This window comes from Cryptomeria japonica, chromosome 9 (genome assembly GCF_030272615.1).
Source record: "Cryptomeria japonica chromosome 9, Sugi_1.0, whole genome shotgun sequence".
In the NCBI taxonomy this organism is placed as follows: Eukaryota; Viridiplantae; Streptophyta; class Pinopsida; order Cupressales; family Cupressaceae; genus Cryptomeria; species Cryptomeria japonica.
This window is the reverse complement of record NC_081413.1, coordinates 324,017,591-324,039,809: the sequence shown is the minus strand read 5'-3', so window position 1 is coordinate 324,039,809 and position 22,219 is coordinate 324,017,591.

Here is a 22,219-nt window from a genome sequence, read left to right as displayed (position 1 = left end):
AACATCTATCAAGCATTCATCAAGCATTATTTCATCAATTAGGGGCTTTTGAAGATGTAGGAAAGCAATAGGAGATCACTGATTGAAGATTGACTTGTACCTATCCCTTGGGGTTGGGTATGATTTCATGTTGTTTCTATGTCTTTGTATGAGATTTATTACATCAACTTGCAGATTTAGATTTATGCTTTAGATCACTTAGCATCATTGATTTAGAGAATTTACTTTGTCAATTACAATCATTTAGGGTTTACTCTTGAAAGCATAGGGTTGCTCTAGATTGTTTGCGTTCATCATTTTAGGGTCTTGCACACACACTATTTTACTATACAAATCGGCTATTTGTTGAGGTGGAAATCACCAAAACTAGGGTTTGACTAAGGCAAAACCCTATATAGCCACCCAAAACCCTATTTTTAGCTACAGGTACAAGTATGGGTTCTGATTGTCGCTGCAAATTTTAGGACCGACAGAACACACAGACATAGTCCCAAGGGTTAGATTTGAGCAAAAGTCACTGGGACAAGGGTGTGGCACCCTAGTCTTTCCCAGGTCAAGGGCGTGGCACCCTGGTCCTCCTAGATTTAGGCAGATTTTGCCAAGACAATAGTTCAGGACCTTCAAATCCCAACCTATCAATTGCAGCTTCCAATTTGTAAAATTAGGATAGGGGCGTGGCACCCCTATCCCAGACATTTTGACTCAAATTTTTGGTATAGGTGTACTTCTGAATTCATCTCCTAATCTATACTTTTTCAGCTGCATATCAGTTAGTTTTAGTTCTGCATTTTTTGGATTAGGTTTGCTTGTGTATACTTGTATTCTAGGTTGATCATCCAAATCTGCACTTTGCATTACTTCTACCCCTCATTTACAACAAATGAATAGAAAACCTAAGAGGTAATCCTTGGCTCTTTCTTCCTCACAAGAAGTAGCCAAATTGTTTTGCTTCCCTAGGCTCTTTTGTATTCCATAGTATGTACATGAGACTAGGATTAGGGCTTGTTTTCTTAGTCTCACTTTTCACCCTACACATTTTTTGTGAACCCGATGTTAATCTAGTCTTATTTTCATTGCATTGCATTGTTAGATCTAGATTTAGTATCCTTCATTTGATTTTTATTTGCAAGATGTTCATACTTTTGATGATGTATGCAATTATGTCGATTATGAGTTTAGTAAGGATGAATTAGATGAATCTCTAGATGAATTTTTGAACCCTAAGCCTTCTAAACCCTCATTTTGCCAAAAGTTAATCAACCTTGTTACTATGCCATTTCGTGGTGATGAGAAAGATAAGTTAAATGATTTATCTCATGGGTACATTCCTATCAACTCCTCCACTAAATCTAGCAATATGGTTGTCTACAATAATTCCCTATGTGAGGAAATGTCTCCTTTTGAATCCAAAAGATAGACCTTTCAACCAATATGACCATGCCTTTTTGGATGATGCCCTTGATGACTTTATGTCTTTGTCCAAATCTTCAAACAAAAAAAATACATCTAAAAGATTAATCAACATGATAAATGTGAATGAACATAAAAAGCCTCTTTTTGTAGTCCAAGGTGGTTATCCTTCTTCAACTTCACAACTTCCCAATCAACCCCTTTTCACTGTTCAAGGTGGATATAGTCATGATTCCTTTAGTACTCCTAATAAACCTTTCATTACTGTGCAAGGAGGAAATCCACTAAGAGTCCTTACAGTTATGCTAAACAACTAACTAAGGAGAGTCATCATGCACTTACCCACACTTATAACACAAGAAACAATAGGCAACCTAATCCTCCTTCGGTTATCCAAACTTCTCTTTCTGATCCTCAACCTATTCTTCCTCAAGCACCTCACATTTCACAAAATCTTGGTAAAGAATATCATCTTATTGAATAGCTCAAAGTTACTCCTGCCAAGATATCCCTTTGGGATTTGATTCCATCTTCCAGCTCATTATAAAATGTTACAAGATTCCTTATAAACTTTGAATGTCCCACCTACAGTGACATCCAATAATATGTCTTCCTTGATTGATTCTATCACATCTCCTAAGGCTCAAATTGTGTTTACACAAGATGAGTTACCTACTAGTGAAATCCAACATCAATATGATCCTTTAATGATTGTGGTTATCATAAATGATAGTGCAATAACATTAACACTAGTGGACAATGGTTGTGGCCTTATGTTTGTAGAATAAACCTGTTACATAAAATCAATATTGATACATCTCTCATTAGGCCCAATTCTCTTACTATCTGAGGCTTCAATAATGTTTCTAAATCTTCATTAGGTATCATTACCTTGCACATTAAGGTAGGTATTGTTACTTTATCCACACCTATTCATGTCATTCTTGGAAATTTGACGTATAACCTATTATTAGGGAGACCTTCGATTCATAGCATGCAAGTTATCCCCTCTACATTACATAGGCAAGCTAAATTCATTTATAACAATAATATATATACCTTGCTAGGTGATACCAATCTCCAAGCTTGTTTACAAACATCAACATCCAAATCCTCTTCAACTGATTTTTCTCCAACTATCTTAAATGATTCTTCCAAAACCTCTTCTCCTACTAGTGTGTCTATTTCCTCAAGTACATCTCCTGCTTCTAGTTCATCTCCCATTGATTCCTCAAAAGAACTTAAGGTTCCTAAAGAAAATCCTTCCAAACTTGATTTTACCACTAAAGATGTCCTCTCTCCTGAAAAGATTTTTGTAGAAGATAATTGGGGATCCCTTGAATTTAATTCTACTTTCATAGGAGTACAAAATTCCCCCTAGAGAACCCAAGGTTGAAAAGAAGAAAGAAGAAGAAGAACCTAAAAAGAAGCCCACGTTACTCGAGCCATTGAGTAATAACTTTGTGGCGGCTTCTCATACTTCATCTCCCCTTGTTTCTGATTTAGAGGATTTTGATCCCTTACTTTATGAAAACCCCCCTTCTCTTTAAAAAATGGATAACCTTTATGGTCTTGGTTTTCACATCCTAGCTAAGTGTGGATATAATGGTAATGGTTGTGGTGCGCAAGAATAAGGGATAAAATTTCCCTTCGAAAATAAATTTCGTGATACAACATTTGGACTTGGCTATGATCCTTTTGAACGTACTAAAGATTCCATGAGACCATCTATTAGTGTTAATTTTATCTCTACTTCTCTCTCCATAAGGTATCCAGAGTATATTGACTGTGACTCCTCTAGTGTCTTCGCTTTGGATTTTTTCCCACTAATGATTCCTTAGCTAAATTCCTAGGAGCATATAACAACCTTCCCCATTATCACCATAATAGTGGTTTTCCCTATTGTTTAAATACAAAAGATTACTTTGGAAAACAAAAAAATGACGATGAGATAGTTAAAGAATTTCGTCAACTGAAATAAATTCCTCAACAAATAAATCTCCTCATAAGTGACACTATTGATATCAAAATGGATCCCTATATTGAAGACAAAGTCATTAAGATAGGAAAATGCTTGGATGAAGAAGAAGAAAAACAATATACCAAATTATTACATGAATTCCTTGAAAACTTTTCTTGGATATATTCTGATATGCCTGGCGTTGATCCTAAGATTGTCGCTCATAATATTGTCTAAGTTTTTTATCCTAAACCTGTGAAACAAAAGATTCGAAAGATGAATCCCAAAATAGAATTGCTTGTTAAGGTTGCAATTGAAAAGTTATTGCATGCCAAAGTCATCCATCCTATTGATTATTCCCCATGGATTTCAAACATTGTGTCTATGGCTAAATCTGATAACAAGATTAGGATGTGTACAAATTTTTGAGATCTCAATAAAGCTTCTTTGAAGGATGACTTCCCTCTCCCAAACATCGATATGATAGTGGATTCTATAGTAGGCCATGCTTTGTTATCCTTCATGGATGGTTTCTCAGGATATAATTAAATCTTCATTAATCCTCAAGATAAATTCAAAACTACTTTCACCACCCCTTGGGGACGTTTTGTTGGGTTATGATGCCTTTTGGACTAAAAAATGTAGGCACTACCTATCAACATGCTATGAATCTCATCTTGCATGCTTACATGCATAAAATCTTGAAATATTACATTGATAACATCTTAGCTAAATCCATTAATTTCATATATCATGTTAAGATCCTTTGTCATGTCTTTGAAAGAATTCGTAAGTACAATATGTGCTTAAATCCCTGAAAGTGTATTTTTGGTGTGGATAGTGGAAAACTGTTAGGATTCATAGTCTTGCATTGTGGAATTGCAGTGGAAACAAAGAAGATAGATGCTATTGTTAACATGCCACCTCCTAAAAATGCTTCCCAACTAAAAATTTTACAAGGAAAGATTCAAGCTATTCGCAGGTTTGTTTCCCAACTTGCAGATCATACCCTTCCCTTCACCCAATTACTTAAAAATAATATCACCTTTCAATGGAATGAGGATTTACATCAAGCATTTAAAGACTTAGAAACATATTTGGCCAATCCTCCCATTCTTCAACCCACTGACCCTTCCAAACCTTTTCTTCTATACACAGCTGCTTCCCTTCATGCTCTTGCGACATTATTTGCACAACATGATAAAGATGGTGGAGAATGTCTGGTTTATTACATAAGTCGTACTTTACTTGATTACAAAGTTTGATATTCTGCAATAGAAAGACAATGCCTTGCTTTAGTCTTCACAACCCAAAAATTAAGGGATTACCTTTTGAATGTTTAATTTCATGTTATTATTAAATTTGATCCTTTGAAGCATCTTTTCTCCAAAACTGACCTTTCAAGATGCTTAGCCAACTGGGTTATGATTTTGACCAAGTTTGACCTTTAGTCTATTTTGCAGAAGGTAATAAACAGCCAAGCATTGACCAACCACTTAGTCGAGGCTCCTTCGCCTTTCTCCATACCTAGCCAAGAGTCTTTTCCTGATGAATGCATTCTCTCTATTGAGATTAAAGAAACTTTGGAATTATATTTTGATGGCTCTAGGTGTTGTACAGAATTGGGGGCAGGTGTTGTCTTAATCTCTCCTAAAAAGAAACCTATCCCTTTATCATATTGTCTCAATTTCTTGTGTACCAATAACATTGCTGAATATGAGGCTCTTATAACTAGAATTAAAGAAGCCTTAGAATTAAATGTGAAACATCTACATATCTATGGAGATTCTCAAGTAATCATAAGACAAGTGACAATAATTTACCAAGTTAAGAAAGATAAATTATCACAATATAGAGATTTAGCTATATCTTTTTTGTAAAAGTTTGATTCTTATACCATGGAGCCTGTTCCTCGAAAAGATAATCGACATGTTGATGTAATGGCATGTTTGGCCTCTCTTGTATCTTTAGAAGACCCCTTGATAGATCTCAAATTTACTATTCACAACCTGTTAGAAATTAGGATCTTAGGATAGTAATCATTATAAACAAGATTATAAAGTAAATGAAATATGAAACATACATACAAAATGTACATAGTACACAAGATATACATGGGGAAAACCCTTTCGGGTAAAAAAACCCCATAAAGCATCATTTAATTAAAACACTTACAAATATAGTCTATAATAAAATAGACATGAACCTGGGGACACTCCTCCAATACTTCCACATGGCCAATAATACCTCATATGCATAGTGATACAACTCACAATAAAGCTCCAAATTCACACACCTCTCAAATGAGAGAGAACCTCCTTAAACATAGGAGGAAGGATGACTTCACTAGTCACACCCTTTTTAATAACCCCCACTTATAAATAATTAATAATCTAATAGTTATTAGATTATAATTATTTCAAATGGGATATGCTTATAAAGCATATAATATATAAGGTTTTATAACCTTATATTAGAACATTATATATAAATGTTATAAGGATGTGATCCCTAATAACATTATGTTCTAACACTCCCCCTTAATGTTAATAGGGGATCACATGTCAATTTCCATAAAAGAAAAAATGAAGCACCCTAGTAACGTAGGTCTTCTTTGATAGTGATAAACAGGGACACAAATATATGCTAACATGAAGATCATGCATTCCGGACTACATGAAAGTCATCTTGTCATAATTTATAATCCCAGTGTTTTAAAAATGATGCTTGTGAGGTCTTAAAAATTATATTGGAGTCATGGTCTCCTCAAATTAGCCTCTCCCCAGGTTCATTACATAGTGCCTATAGGTCTTAATACAATGCTTTTACAAGTGGAAGTTTTACAAGGAGAAGAATTTACAATATGCCCGTAGGACTTAAAAAAATCTGCTCGTAGGTCTTATGATACTATGCCCATGGGACTTAAAAAAAATCTGCCCGTAGGTCTTACGATACTGTGCCCGTAGGACTTTAAAAAAATCTGCTCGTAGGTCTTACGAAACTGTGCCCGTAGGACTTAAAAAATAAAGGATTTAGCCACTAGGTAGTGTCATTGACATGCACACTCCCCCTCAATGGCATCACCTAAGGCGAAGAATTATTTGAATTTGGAGCATATAATGCCTAAAGTTCTTATGCCTATTAGGTCTTAAATCTAGGATTTAGCCACTAGGTGGTGTCATGTACACTCCCCCTTAATGGCATCACCTCAAAGCCAATCACTGCATAGAGGATTTCAAAGTGATGGCTAAAAATATAATATCTAGTATGTGCTCATGATCTTCAAAGTGTCTTTATTATAAAATGCTTTCACTTGAGTGAGGTGCCCATGATCTTCAAGGTGCCTTTATTATATAATGCTTTCACTTGAGTGAGGTGCCCATGATCTTAGAGGTGCCTTTATTATAGAATGCTTTCACTTGAGTGAGGTGCCCATGATCTTCAAGGTGCCTTTATTATAGAATGCTTTCACTTGAGTGAGGTGCCCATGATCTTCAATGTTTATTTTGATCTTTAGAAATAATATTCTCTAGAATGAGTAAAGTAACTTCAAGTAATATGGTACTTTCATATGTATCCAAATGGAACTCTTCCATAAATCTTCAAGGCCATATTGATTCTTTAAGAGCTACATTCATATTTCGTCCATTTGATTCAAAGACACATAGAAGATAGTCTTCTTATTAAAGTATTGCCGCATCCATGTAATAGCACTTGCACCATATGTTTTGAAGGCATAACCTCACCATAGAAGAAACAATATAGTTAGTAACATAGTAATCAACTTCATTTTTGGTGCAAAGAAAGAACATAATATTATTTTTGTCATTTACCAAAGATCATATAATATTCCTTATAAAAATATAGTCCAATGATTGGTAGAAAGGAGAACAACATATACTTTCATGAGAATAGGAATGAATAATTTGTTGTCTTGTTTAAAATACAAAAATAGACATGCTACTACATATAGTAATGATCCATAAAAAATTAGGCAACGGGTGAGCTATCCTTTCTAGGTTTGCTCCCCAGATAGTTTATAAGGGCGATAGTCACCCATTATAAATAGTATGATTGAAAAAAAGAATGGATCAAATATATAATAGAATAACAAATCTCTTGGATATCAAAAAAAATGCTAATGAGAAATTTTTAAATTTACGTATGCATATTTAATAGCCTTTATATTTCATAGGTAAATATTTTATCCTCTATCTATAGATGATCATTGTGATAATTTGATAGCAAATCATTCGTACATCAAACATAGTACAAGTAGGATTCTTCTCAATATTAATATAATGCATATCCTTCATCAAATACTAAAAAAATAATTTAAGAAAATTCATGATGTTCCTTTATTCCTACTAGTTCATATGTGACTTTTTCTGATGCACTTAAAGGACTAATATAAATAATAACGGGTACTTTGGGAGGGCCACTTGAAGGGCATGTGGTACATTAAAGTAAAGTTAGTTGATTGAAGATTCAAAATTCATTCCATGGGTCTTAAATATATATGAAGACTTCCTTTTATTTATTGTATTTTTTTTAAATATTGAAAGTAGATGGGAAATGTCATAGGTAGACAAATTATACGATAATGACAATGGATACCAAAAATTACCCTATCAAAATGTAGTTTGAGATATTCCCATAATAATAACATGTCAATTAAAATGACAAAGACACCTCAAATATATGGCTTGCTTCTAGATACCATCAGGCCAATTTATATGCTTCGAAGGGGTGTAGAATAAAGATTAATACATACAAGAAAGCCCAGATTATGAATATAGACAATGACATAAGGGATTTAATTATCATTATGATGGTCGACTTCCTCATATGGTGGATCTCCAATGTAGCCGACGTTATTAATATGTGATCAATGATTATATTACAACAGACTTTGTTGATATGATATGGTCGACCTCAATGCTGGTCGTATTACTCATTATGTGGCTGACATCTTCAATTACTATATATGTGACTTCAAGAATAAATAAAGGAACTGATATGTTTAGCCAACATTAGCAAGACACCAATAATATTGGAGATACATATATTTAAGGAAGCACTGATTAGAATGAAGACAAATAAGGTGCGATCCAAGTTCATAAGAATTCTGGTGACTAGGGTCACCATGGAGGGAGCAAGCAGGGGTGTCATATTATCTGATACAAATTGGATAAAGTAATAATCAAAGAGGAATCCCAAGTGTAAGATATCATATTTGCAGTTGTACTAGATAAGTCAATCAAGCTATTTATAACAAAAAAGAACTCCTTGCCTTCATCCCTGAATATAAAATTGTGCAAATTCTTAGAAAAAGCAAGTTTAGGTGTTAAACTTGTCGAAGGAAAATACAAAGGCTTTATCTCCTGGCCCTGACCCCCAGATCTAACAAAGAATCTAAATAAGAAATTGTCTTACGATGGTAAGGCTTCACAATTTCTTTTCCTAATTTGACCTTATAAAAAATGCAATGAGTGATTAAATAAAGAGAAGTATCTATAAAGACACATATGGTGGATAAGAAGTGATGAATATATCTCAAGAAATAGATTAATTTTGAAGAGTACAAGAATAGCAATTAATATACAATAAGCAGCGATTCATTTGCTATGGAGCAGCAAATCATATTTAGAAGAGAGATAATGTATTGAAAGGAGGTCTGGTTCTTTATGTATAGCGATGACATTATATGTGAAGGGTTGTGACCCATTTTGCCCTTCTTAACCTTTCATACAAGGACAAGTCTTTCATTTTAAATGAGGAGTATGGAGATTAAAGAAATATGACAATGAAAAGTAGAAGCTCTTCTTATGAGGCTTAGAGGAGTTTTTTTTTATACAAGTCTATGCATGATATTTAAAATAATGTATTTTTAAATATTTATTTAATTTCAAGATATTATACAAAATAAATTATAAGTTGATGATGTAATTTATAATAGGTTTACGAATTATCAATTAGTTACTTAATATGAATTTAATTTTGGTTAGCATTCAATTTTATTCTTTCTTGATGGATTTAGATATAAAATGACATAGTGATGATTGAGATTGTTGAAAATTTTCATAGCATATATTATAGATGAGTACCAATTTTTTATTTTAAGATGCAAGCCAAAATATTAGCCTTTTTTGTTTTTTAGAAATGGTGTCCTTGTAATAATGTTGCTCAACTAATGTAATATATGATATATTTCTTCCTCAAAAAATAGATTAGCAATGAACAATTATGTCACTAAGATTTGTTGATTTAAAGAAATTAAAGTGAATGATAATAAGAATGAAATTTGATGATTTTTAATGTACTAATGGAGAAGGAACATTCAATTCATGTGAGAGGAGAGAAACCAAGGTCACGACTTATGACTTTTAAGAACATTATTTGACATTTTTAATAAGGGATAATAATCTATTAAAAGAAGCATAACTTTCTATAGAATTGGCACTCAAGGGTTTTGATAATAAAGTTATTTTATAAGAGAACAATTCTTGATTTAGTTAGATTATAAAATCATAACTGCCTAATAATTACCTCTATGCATTATAAATATTTAGAAAAAAAATTGAAATATTATTGAAAATGTCAATTATGAAAAATAATAGTTAGAATTTCCTTACTTGGCCTTGATAAATTGATTTTAAAAAAATAGATAAATAAGACCTTGCACATGTGTTGATTCAACATAAATAAGAATTCCATCAAGTTGAACATATCTTTTAGTATAACCTGTAAAAATGATTAGTATAGCCTAATAGGCTCTGATACCATGTTAGAAATTAGGATCTTAGGATACTAATCAATATAAACAAGATTATAAAGTAAATGAAATATGAAACATACATGCAAAATGTACACAGTACACAAGATATACATGGGGAAAACCCTTTCAAGTAGAAAAACCCCATAAAGCATCATTTAATTAAAACACTTACAAATATAGTCTATAATAAAATAGACATGAACCTGGGGAAACTCCTCCAATACTTCCACATGGCCAATAATACCTCATATGCACAGTGATACAACTCACAATAAAGCTCCAAATTCACACACCTCTCAAATGAGAGAGAACCTCCTTAAATATAGGAGGAAGGATGACTTCACTAGTCACACCTTTTCAATAACCCACACTTATAAATAATTAATAATCTAATAGTTATTAGATTATAATTATTTCAAATGGGATATGCTTATAAAGCATATAATATATAAGGTTTAATAACCTTATATTAGAACATTATATATAAATGTTATAAGGATGTGATCCCTAATAACATTATGTTCTAACACAACCTCACTACCCCAGCTATTGCGGACAATCCTAGTGATGTGGCGTATTGTTGCACTATAGATTATGATGAATGGTACTCGCATATTGTGAGATATTTGAGTGATGGTACCTTTCCCAACTCTACAAACAAGGATGCTAGGGCTAGGATTCGCAAGTTGGCTGCTAGATACATTATCCTTCCTAATCTTCTTTATATAAGGGTTATAATGGTCTCCTCCTTCGATGTCTTAACAAAGATGAAATCCCTATTTCTCTTGAGGAAGCACATTTAGGTGCTTGTGAGGGGCATTTTGGGGGTGGATACTTAATTCAAATATTGCTACAAATGGGATATTATTAGCAAACCATGAAAAATGACTCCTTTGTGTTTGTTAAGAAATGTCATTAGTGTCAACAACATAGCAATTTGATCCATGCTCCCACCCAAGAACTTTGATCTCAAGTAGTGTCTTGGCCCTTTTCAACATGGGGTTTGGCTCTCATTGGTAAATATCTCCTCCCTCATCTCAAAGACATACTTTCATCATAACCGCTATTGATTACTTTATGAAATGGGTAGAACCGTCGAAGTAATCTATCAATTCATCTTAGGTAACATTATTTCCTGATTTGGAATACCTTCTACTTTGGTTTCGGATAATGGAACATCATTCAAAAACAAAGACGTGAAGATGTTTCTCAAGAAATACCATATTTAACATCAATTTTCTACACCCTACTATCCTCAATCAAATGGTCAAACTAAATCTTCAAATAGAATAATCAAGCAAATTCTTCATAAAACTATGAATAAGCATGGTAAGGATTGGCACACTCAGTTAATCTACGCTCTTTGGGCTTATCAAATGAGTGTACGTATTGCTACAAGTTCTACTCCTTATAGTCTTGTTTATGGTGATGATGCTATTATGCCTTTGGAGTTAGAAATTCCATCTTTAAGAGTTTCTCTTAAGGGTATAATAGATGATGACTCCTATAGAAAACAAAGGCTCCAACAACTTGAGATGCTTGACGAACAACACATAAACGCTCTTGAGCATATTTGAGCATATCATAAAACTCTACAATGAAGTTACAATGATAAAGTCATTCAACATTCCTTCTCAATATATGATTTAGCACTCTATGAGAATCAACGCAACGTGAATGCCTTACCTGAGGAAAAAGGAAAATTGAGTCCTAATTGGCTTGGACCATACATCGTTGTCAAAGTCTATGGATCAAGTGCTTACAAAATAGTAGATGTGGAAGGTACACCTCTCAAAGAACCTATAAATGCTATGCACCTTCATAGATACTATTGAGGTTAAAGTTGAACAGTAAAAATATCTTGAAACTTGTTAGTCCATAATAAAATATAAAAAATAAAAGCTACAAGAAACTTAACTTCAACCAATGAAGTAACATAAAGTAAATGAAATAAACAAGATTATACCTTTCATGATTTACACCTCATTGTGTCCTAACTCCATTGTTCCTGGTTGCAGATGATTTTCTCTTAGACAAGCACTGATAGCTTCCAAGATGGCATATGAAGAATGGAGTGATAGTTAACTAATACTATGATATTCATATACAAATGATTTAAGCTAACATGATATTAAGCTCTGATAAGAATTCTAAAATTGATAATTGCTTCAAACTCAAACTTACGAATACAAAATAAAGACTCTTAGAATGACTATAAGATTAGCTATTAGTTTATTAGTTTCAAAATGGCTTAGGAGACCTATTTTTAGAGATTTTTGAGTGCAGGAGATTAGGTGGTAGAGATCAACGATCATGATCGAATCTTGCAAAATGGATGGCTATGAGCAAGAAGCTAAAGGTTGAGAGAAAGGGGGGAGGAGAAGACAAGTGTCACTCATCTCACCTTGACTGAGTTGAAGACTTGAGTGACTTATACACAGTCACCGGTATTTGGTTCACCGACAGGTTATATTGTTCACCGACACTAAGGATGATCTGTTATCATTTGGAGATTACTTAGTTATGTCAAAGACATGGTTTGGACACTTGTTTTGGAGATTTGGTTATTGGTCTAATCGAGTTGGCATATTTGTTGTTACCGACAAATTGGTCTAGGTTATGGACCGACAAGAATTATCTATTCCAGTTCAGACCAGCAGGAATTTATAGAGAAACCTTTTTTTGGCTTTGATGGAGGAGAGCTACTTCTTAGGGGGAGTAGTTGGTATTTGTAATTAGTTCTATGAACTGGTTGTATCTAGTATTTGTATTGCTTTGGCATTTGATGTCAAAGGGGGAGAGATATCTATGGAAAAACTTTGTATTTAGGAATCATTATCCTAGGGGGAGAGATTATTCATTGGGGGAGAGATTATTACTCTCTGCATCTGTATTTTAATTTCTGATAATTGATCTCTTCGGGAGATTGTTGGTTTTTGGTTTTTGGCATTCTGACTTTGGCACTTAGATGGTTTTTCCATCTTGTGTTCCCATCAATGCCAAAGGGGGAGATTGTTGGTATTATGGATGTGTTACATTGGTTTTGTCATTGATGTCAACACTTATCAGCACTTATCTTTCTGGAGATCTTTGGTTATGTTCACCGGCATGTTCAGTGACTTATACACAGTCATTAGCATTTGGTTCATCGACAGGTTATATTGTTCACCGAAACTAAGGATGATCTGTTATCATATGGAGATTACTTGGTTATGTCAAAGACATGGATTGGACACTTGTTTTGGAGATTTGGTTATTGGTCTAATCAAGTTGGCATATTTGTTGTTACCAGCAAATTGGTCTAGGTTATGGACCGACAAGCATTATCTATTCCAGTTCAACACGACACGTTATGGAGATGATCTATTGATTGGTTATTATTCTAAATGCATTGAGCTGACATGATGCATCACATATTGATTCATTTGTAATTGATTTAATTGTAATATTCTTAGTGAGCCAACATACACATTTGGTCTTAGGTTTTGGTATATATGTAAGATCTCATTTATGAGATTACGTGAAGATAGGAGATGAGATAAGGTTGTGATATTTAGTATAAGTGAATATAAGTAGAGCTACTCACGTAGACATCATTTGAAGATTCAATGAAGGTTTGAAGAAGACAATCAGAGCTTAACCGGTACTGAATCCAACATTGGAGATGCTACTTTGAGTAGTACATTATCATTGGATTTAATCATCCAATTGTAGTCAGTGTGACTCTCATTTTGTGATTGAGCAATGAGCTCTAGGCAGTTGGGCTTTCTACATGTGTAGACCCCATTTGTACACACATACTATCTGTAGTAGTATCATCTGATTGTGGGTAAGGCTTCCCACTGTGGTTTTTCCCCTTACAGGGTTTCCACATACAAATATTTGTGTTATGTGTTGTGGATGTTGTTTCTCTTTCTGTTTCATGCATTAAGCTTCATCGATACTAATATTAATTGTTAAACTATCAACCGGTATTAAGTTTGGTTTACCAGTATTATGCATCAAGTTTGATTAAGTTATATTTGGGTTGAAATTAATAGACAACTGATTCACCCCCCCCCCCCTCTCAGTTGACTCCGGGTCCTAACATTGAGAGAATATAAGATAGTTGGAGAAGATGTAGGAATGAGAGGAAAAGTAGACTCAAGTCCTCCTAAGATATAGGGATGTTGGAGAGAATATAAGAAAGTTATAAAATATGTGTATGTACACAATATTTCATTTATTTTGGAAGTTGAAGATAAGTGGCTAATAAATGATTTTATTTAATTTTGTTTTGTTGAATTAATTTAGCCACATGATGGATGAGTTGACAAAGGAAAGATGAAGTGGATATGGAAGGTGAGTTGGAAAATGGATTAAATAATTAAGAAATCATTTAACTAATGAGACTATATGATAGTAGATAGAGGAATAATTAAATATTAGATATTTAATTAATTGATTAGAAGAAAAGGATATAATTAATTAATTAATAAAATGTTTCAATTAAATTAATTAATAAAAGGACATCAAATGAAAATAAAATTAATCTTTTCAAATTTACTATTTAATAGAAGAATAATTATTAAATAAATATAAAATATTTATTTAATTGCTCATAACCAATTTCATGTGTATACATTTTGGCCCTCTTTGAAATGATGTTGAGACAACATTGTTTCAAAGATTAGATCAAGTCTCGATAATATGTCTGATGAAGAAAAAAATACTGATTGTGTGCCCCTTGGGATATTGATCGTGAAATTATTTAAAAAATTTGAATGATTAATCTCATGATAATTAATCAAATTTCTACAACTTTGGTTGATGAAAATGTCCACTCTATGATTACTTTGAAATTCTGCTTGATTTGATGATTGATATCGAGTTTGATTGACTTCATGATCGATGAGGTTCAATGATATAAACTCAAAGCTTTGATGATCTGATAGGATAGAGTTTGATTGACTTCATGATTGATGAACGTCAATGATGTAAACTCAAGATTGGATAGTTTAGATGCATTTCCTCATGATGAATGAGTGTCACTAATATGTGGTCAAAGATATTGATAGAAATCTCAAGTGAGCAGATAGGATAGTTGATTGATCGATCAAAGCAATTGATTGGATCAAGAACTGACATTTTGTTGATATCATGTTGCAAGAGGAAATAGATGTATTGATTTATCTAGGGGGAGCAGGAGGATCGGCGAGGCCTACAACATCTGAAAAGAGTGGTGCTCTTTGTCCTAGTTGACATATTGATATGAGACATTGTATTTTAATTGATTATTTATTTGATATCATTGTATACTTGTACTGTTTATTGTTTTATGATGATATGCAGACATGGACCCTATATGATATTGATGATTCATGATTTATTATGCATGTTACTCTATATGATGATCTATATGCATTGGTTACATAGATTATATGTATTGATTAGATGGATGATGATCTTTTCTTTCCTTTATTTTCATGATGATGATGTTCTATATGATGCAATGATGATGAAATGAAAATGCATGTGATTTTTTATTTTTTATTTTGATGATCATGGATGCAAATGAAATTAATTCTATAATGCTTTACTTAAATGATTCAAATACAATGATCTATATGAGAATGCTTCTAATGCTTACGCATGCAAATGAATGTTGATTTTTTTTAATGTGTATGCATATAATGATTTGAAATGCAAATGAATCTACATGAAATGTATTTGATTTCAAGTTTGATGATTTTAAATGCAAATGATGATTATAAATGCTATGCTTGATCAAACTTATGCGATGAATTCTTATATGTAATGCTTATGATTGTAATGAAATGCTTATAATGATAAATTAATCTAAGTACAAAGTGTTGGACACAATGGATCACTGAGAGGGGGGTGAATCAGTGATTTAAACAATTCATTCCTAATCAAGGATATACCAGTACAAGATAAAACAAACAGAGTGTTGACCGGTAAACCAAACAATGCAAACTAAGTGTGTGAAAGGATTTGCTATAAAATCAATATAACACATACACAATAATGCATCACATAACACCAGATATACAAGGAAAACCCAATGTGGGAAAAACCTTGGTGAGAATAGCATCTGGAGATCTTCTACTCCAATCCAACCTCAAAGTGAAAATGATTTTATTACAATTTAAGGGCACCGAGTCAAAGGAGAACCAACCCCTGATCAATTTATAGGCTACAACCTAGAGGAGCTACAACCCCTGCACTAAGTACCTACTTAGTGAAAAAAATATGAATATTCAAATACACAGATAAATTCTCTATTGCAAATGAAGTTTTACAACCCATTAATACTCTGCACTACCAATTTCAATCTTACCAGTATGTGAAAACTCCACACACCCTGCAACAATGCCTTTCTATAGATTCTTACTCTACTAAAACTTCTATCCCTCTGACTGTTGGATTCAATTCACACTTGTCCACACTTTTCTAGGTTCTGCCTCTATTGGTTTTGACACCTCTGTGTTCTTCACTTACTCTGTTGATTTGTCCTTTACACTGTTTTTCTTGTTCCTTCTCACTGGTACACAAACATTTCATATTTTTCTTATTTTTTCACTCAAACAAAATCTTCCCACTCACTTTCATTCTCCAACATCATCCCATATTAGTCTTAGGTTGGCATCTTTAAACTTGAGGCTTCCCACCAAAAACTAATTCAAACTTAGGATGGTTAGGGTTTCCCTCCTCTGATCAAATATGTATCCAATCTGATCTAATCTACCTTGGATCACTCACCTTCTTTGAAGGGATAAATCATCACACATTTTTCATCTGTTCAAAGCATGTTTTCCAAAAGTAGCAAACCTAACCCTGTTTTTTGGCCTCGAAATCTATCGACACATTTATGATGCAGCAGTTTCTTTCTCGAGGTCAATCTGCAATTGTATTTCATTCTTGAATCACAATCCCTCAACTATCTAATCATTCTCTATTGTCCATTCTTCCTCAAGCCACATTAGTTTGTTATCAACCCGTGATTTGCAATTTTATCATTTAATGACCACCTACTACACAGACAACCATGTCAATGAACATTTCAATGACCTCTGCATGTTTTCCACCTCAGCTCCCTGGGGCACACATCAACATACATTCAACTCACCGACATAAGGTTAGTTCAAACTAGAACATCCAGCAAGTCCTTCTACAGGTAAAAACCCTTACTGGTATGTCCAACACACTAAACAGTCACTCTTACCGACAACACATCCTCCTGACAATTCATATTTCCTTCCAGTATGTCTTCATGACATTCTTTTTTGTTTTGCTCACCAGGTGTTGTTGTGATTTATATAACATTCTGCCTCTTCATCACAAACAAGCAGCCAACCTTCATATCGGTTTATGCCTTACCAGTTATCACTCAAGCATGCCAACACACTCCTACATCTCACCTCATACCGGTGATATCATCTGTCAACTCAGAATATACTTATCTTCCAATGTTCATGTCTTCTTTATGTCGATTCAATCTTCTTCATATTGGTTGACACACTCTACTGGTAACCTGCAATACCAGTTGACGTCATTGACAACTCAATGCCAAAAATCTCCCCCTTTGGCATTGATGTCAACACTTTTTGAACCAGTTTCTCTCCCCCTTTGATAGAAATGGCAAAGGGAACCTTAGTCTGACACCAATCATACTACTAGAAACCACCCTTATTCTATCCCTTTAGTAGTTATGGAATCAAAAGTTGGACAAGTTGAATCACAACTCATGCCTTCAACTGGTAGGACACATTCTCCCCCTGTGTCCATGCTTCATGATTCAAGATTCTTAAGATAATAATAATTTTTGACTCCTTCTGAACCATACATCTCCCTACACATTTAAGTGTTGCATGATAGTGGGACAACTCCCAACTTTTGTCTCAAGTACTCAAATGTGCCCAAAGGAAGTGACTTGGTAAATATGTCAACAATTTGCTCACTAGTTGGAACATACTCTACTATGACCTCCTTGTTTGCTACCTTCTCCCTCAAGAAGTGATACTTTATTGCAATGTGTTTTGTTCTTGAGTGCATTACTAGATTCTTGGAGATGTTGATTGCACTTGAGTTATCACACTGGATTGGAATAGGTTCTGGTATCTACACATGTATGTCTTTTAGTGTCTGCTTCATCCACAATACCTATGAACAATATGTAGCAACTACTATATACTCGACCTCAACAGTAGATAATTACACTGAATCTTGCTTCTTGTTGTGCCATGATACTAACTGGTCTCCTAAGTAGAAAGCACCTCCACTTGTACTCTTCCAGTCATCAATACATCCTACCCAATTTGCATCAGTATAAGTCTACAAAGTGAAGTCTCCTTTCTTTGGATACCACAAGCCATAACTAATTGTTCCTTGTAGGTACCTAAAGATTCTCCTGACTGTATTTAAGTGAGACTGTTTAGGAACAAATTGGAATCTTGCAACCATGCAAACTACTTGTACTATATCTATTCTAGATGTTAGATATAATAGACTACCAATAATAGACCTATACAATGTATGATCTACTTCTAGTGACTCATCTAGTTTTCTCAATTTATAACCGGTAACCATGGGAGTACTTACCATTTTTCTATCCTCCATTTGAAAAAATTTCAACATGTCTTTAACATACTTGGTTTGTGAGATGAAAATTCATTTCTCTTGTTGTGAGATCTGCAAACCAAGAAAATAGGAGAACTCACCCAGCATGGACATCTCAAATTTGGTCTTCATTTGATCTGCAAATTCTTTTCACATGATCTCCTTATCTCCACCAAAGATAATGTCATCCACATATACAACAACTATAATCATATGATCTCCATTTATCTTGATATACAAGTTGTTGTCTGCATTCCCTTTCCAGAATCCTTGCTCTTTCAAGTATTTGTCTAACTGGGAATACCATGCTCTGGGGCCCTGCTTCAAACCATACAAGGCTTTCTTCAACCAACATACAAAACTCTCATTATCATGTAATAGATATCCTTCCATTTGTTCCATATACACCTCTTCTTCAAGATTACCATTCAAAAATGTAGAGTTGACATCCATTTGGTAAACCTTATATCCTTTATAGTTAGAGAAAGCTAAAAAAAATCGTATTGCCTCTAACCTAGCAACTAGTGCAAAGGTTTCTTCGAAGTCAATACCTTCCACTTGAGCATACCCTTTGCAAACTAACCTTGCTTTATGCTATATTATCTTGCCTTCTTCATTCATCTTGTTCTGGTAGACCCACTTGGTACCTATGACATTCTTGTCTGCTAGTCTAGGAACAAGTTCCCAAGTTTGATTTTCCTCAATTTGTTTGAGCTCTTCATCCATGGCATCTACCCACTTATCACTTTTTCTATCTTCATCAAAAGTTTTGGGCTCAAGTTTTGTCATAAGGCAGAAATTTACCTACTCATTGTTCCGGGCTAGTCTCCTTCTGGTCTACACACCTTAATTTTTATCTCCTATGATCTCTTCTTCCAGATGGTTCTACTACACATACCAATTGGGGTTCTTTCTTGGTGCTTCTTCTATTGGTCCATTGTCAGATTGTTCTTCATACTCAACATCTGAATCATCAATGTAGGGTGTCAGTGCAGATTTTCCCTTATGTAGGTCTTCATCTATTCTCACATTTATACTCTCAACCATTTTTCTTAATCTCTTGTTGTAACATTTATAGGTTTTACTATTGGTTGAGTAACCCAAAAAGACTCCTTCATCACTCCAGGAATCAAAACTTCCTAATCCATCAGCATCTCTCTTGATGAAACACTTACTTACAAACACTCTAAAATGCTTGAGTGATGGTTTTCGGTCATACCATAACTCATAAGGAGTCATTCTACTGTTCACTCTTAACTGTAGCTAGTTTAATGTGTAGACAACAATATGAATTGCTTCCTTCTGGTATGTGTCTGGTATGTTGGCCTCATTCAACATTGTTCTAGCCATCTCCTTCACTGTCCTATTCTTCCTCTCTGCCGCACCATTTTGTTGTAGTGTTCTTGCTGCTAAATATTGTCTCTGGATTCCATCTCTCTCACAGTAGTCAATAAATTCATTGAAAGAGTATTGCCCACCCTGGTCTTATCTTAAGCACTTTAACCGTTATCCACTATAATTTTCAACCATTCTTCCAAAAATGTTGAATCTTTCAAATGCCTATGATTTGTCATGCAAAAATGTCACCCAAGTCATCCTTTAGTAGTCATCAATGAATAGCATGAAGTATCTCTCACTAGCCAGAGCCCTTGTCCTTGTTGGTCCACACAAATCTGTATGTACTAATTCCATAGGTCTTGAGGTATTATACTCTTTTATTTTGCAACTCACTTTGATTTGCTTGCCTTTGATGCATTCATCAAAAAAATTACTTGCTAGTTTAGTTATTTGTGGAATATTTCTTACATACCAGTTTTTGCTTATCTTCACTAGATTATCAAAGTTCACATGGCCTAATCTTCAGTGCCATGACTATCTTTTATCAACCTATCCCATCATGCATTGGGACTCATAGCATTCCTTCAGATTGTAGACATTACCATCTATCCTCTTTCCTTCTGCCACAACTTGACCGATACTCTGCTTGCTTTTCCGAAAACCGATAGAGTCAAATGTGAACTTATACCCTTTATCACACATCTGACTTACACTTAGCAAATTATGCTTTAGTCCTTCCACATAGTACACATCATGAGCCTTGAGCTTTCCATCAATATTCAATGTACCATGGCCCTTAATCTTAATAGGGGAGTTGTCACCAAACTGGACATAACCACCATTCCAATCATCAAGCTTGATAAAAAAATTCTTGTCTTCGGTCATGTGATTTGAGAAACCACTATCTACTCCCCACGGATTCCTCCTTTCAGCATGTAGAGTAGTTTGCACAATCAATCTTAACCCTGTCTTGTTCTTCTCCTTCTCTACCCAAACCTATTTCTCTTCTTTCTTCTCCTCTTCTATCATCTTGTGTTCCGGTTTTGTCTCTATCTTTTGATCTGGTACTATTTTTTTTTGCTTGTCAGTTCTCATCTTTCAATGCCTTGCTATGTGACCAAAATTTTGACACTTATAATATTTCATATTAGCATTGAAAGATACATTGAAGCATTCTTGTAGGACATCTGTACATTTCTCCTACACTCATAACTCTTACGACCAACCTCATTGCAATTATAACATGTGACATTTGTACTTTGTAATGTAGCAAATGAGTTTCTACTCTCAAAATGGGGGGTTACATTTATCTTCCTACATTTTTGCCATTCTATGACTGAATTTATTACACAGGTGACAATAACCATAGAATTTAGATACATATCGGTTTTGTGTCCTAGGAGAAGCATGATTCTGTCTTACTAGATATCTGCTCCTCACTTGATGAACTCTAGTGAAACCTTGGTCGTCAACCTTCCTCATTCCTTTATTTCTAGCATACGGTTTATATGCTGAACGATGACAGCATTCTGTCTTACTAGTTGATCCCTTATAGCAACAACATATGAATTCTTTTTCTCTAATTTTCCAATAGTGAATACCTTCTTGACCTTACTCTCACTGTATTTCATTAACTGTATCTCTTTTTTGGTTGAGTCCTTGCTTCCGAAACTCTGCCCCTCTTCCAAACCAAGTCCATCAGCATCCTTTGATGACTTTTTCTTGCTCAACATTTTATCTAGGGCCTATGTGTTGCTTTCATACTTTCTTCTCATCATCAATTCATTCTTTCTCTTCTCTAATTCCTTCTGGAGATTAACAATTTATTCTTCTAGGTTCTGATGCTCCTTCTCCTTTTCACTCAAGCCGGTACTAGTAACTTCATAGATCCTCTTGGCCTCTTCCAATTGAAGTTTTAGATCTGCAATTGTTTTCTTGGATTCTTCAAGAGATTGCTCCAACATCTCTTGTTCTTTAGTTGCAGCCTTTTTCACCTTCTTTAGATCTTTTCTTGTTTTCTTTAGCTCTTCCAAGGCACTGATGAGCTCTACTTCAAGATCTACTTCTCCTTCTTGCTCTTCCTCTTCTCCTTCTTCTGGTACCGGATCTCTTGG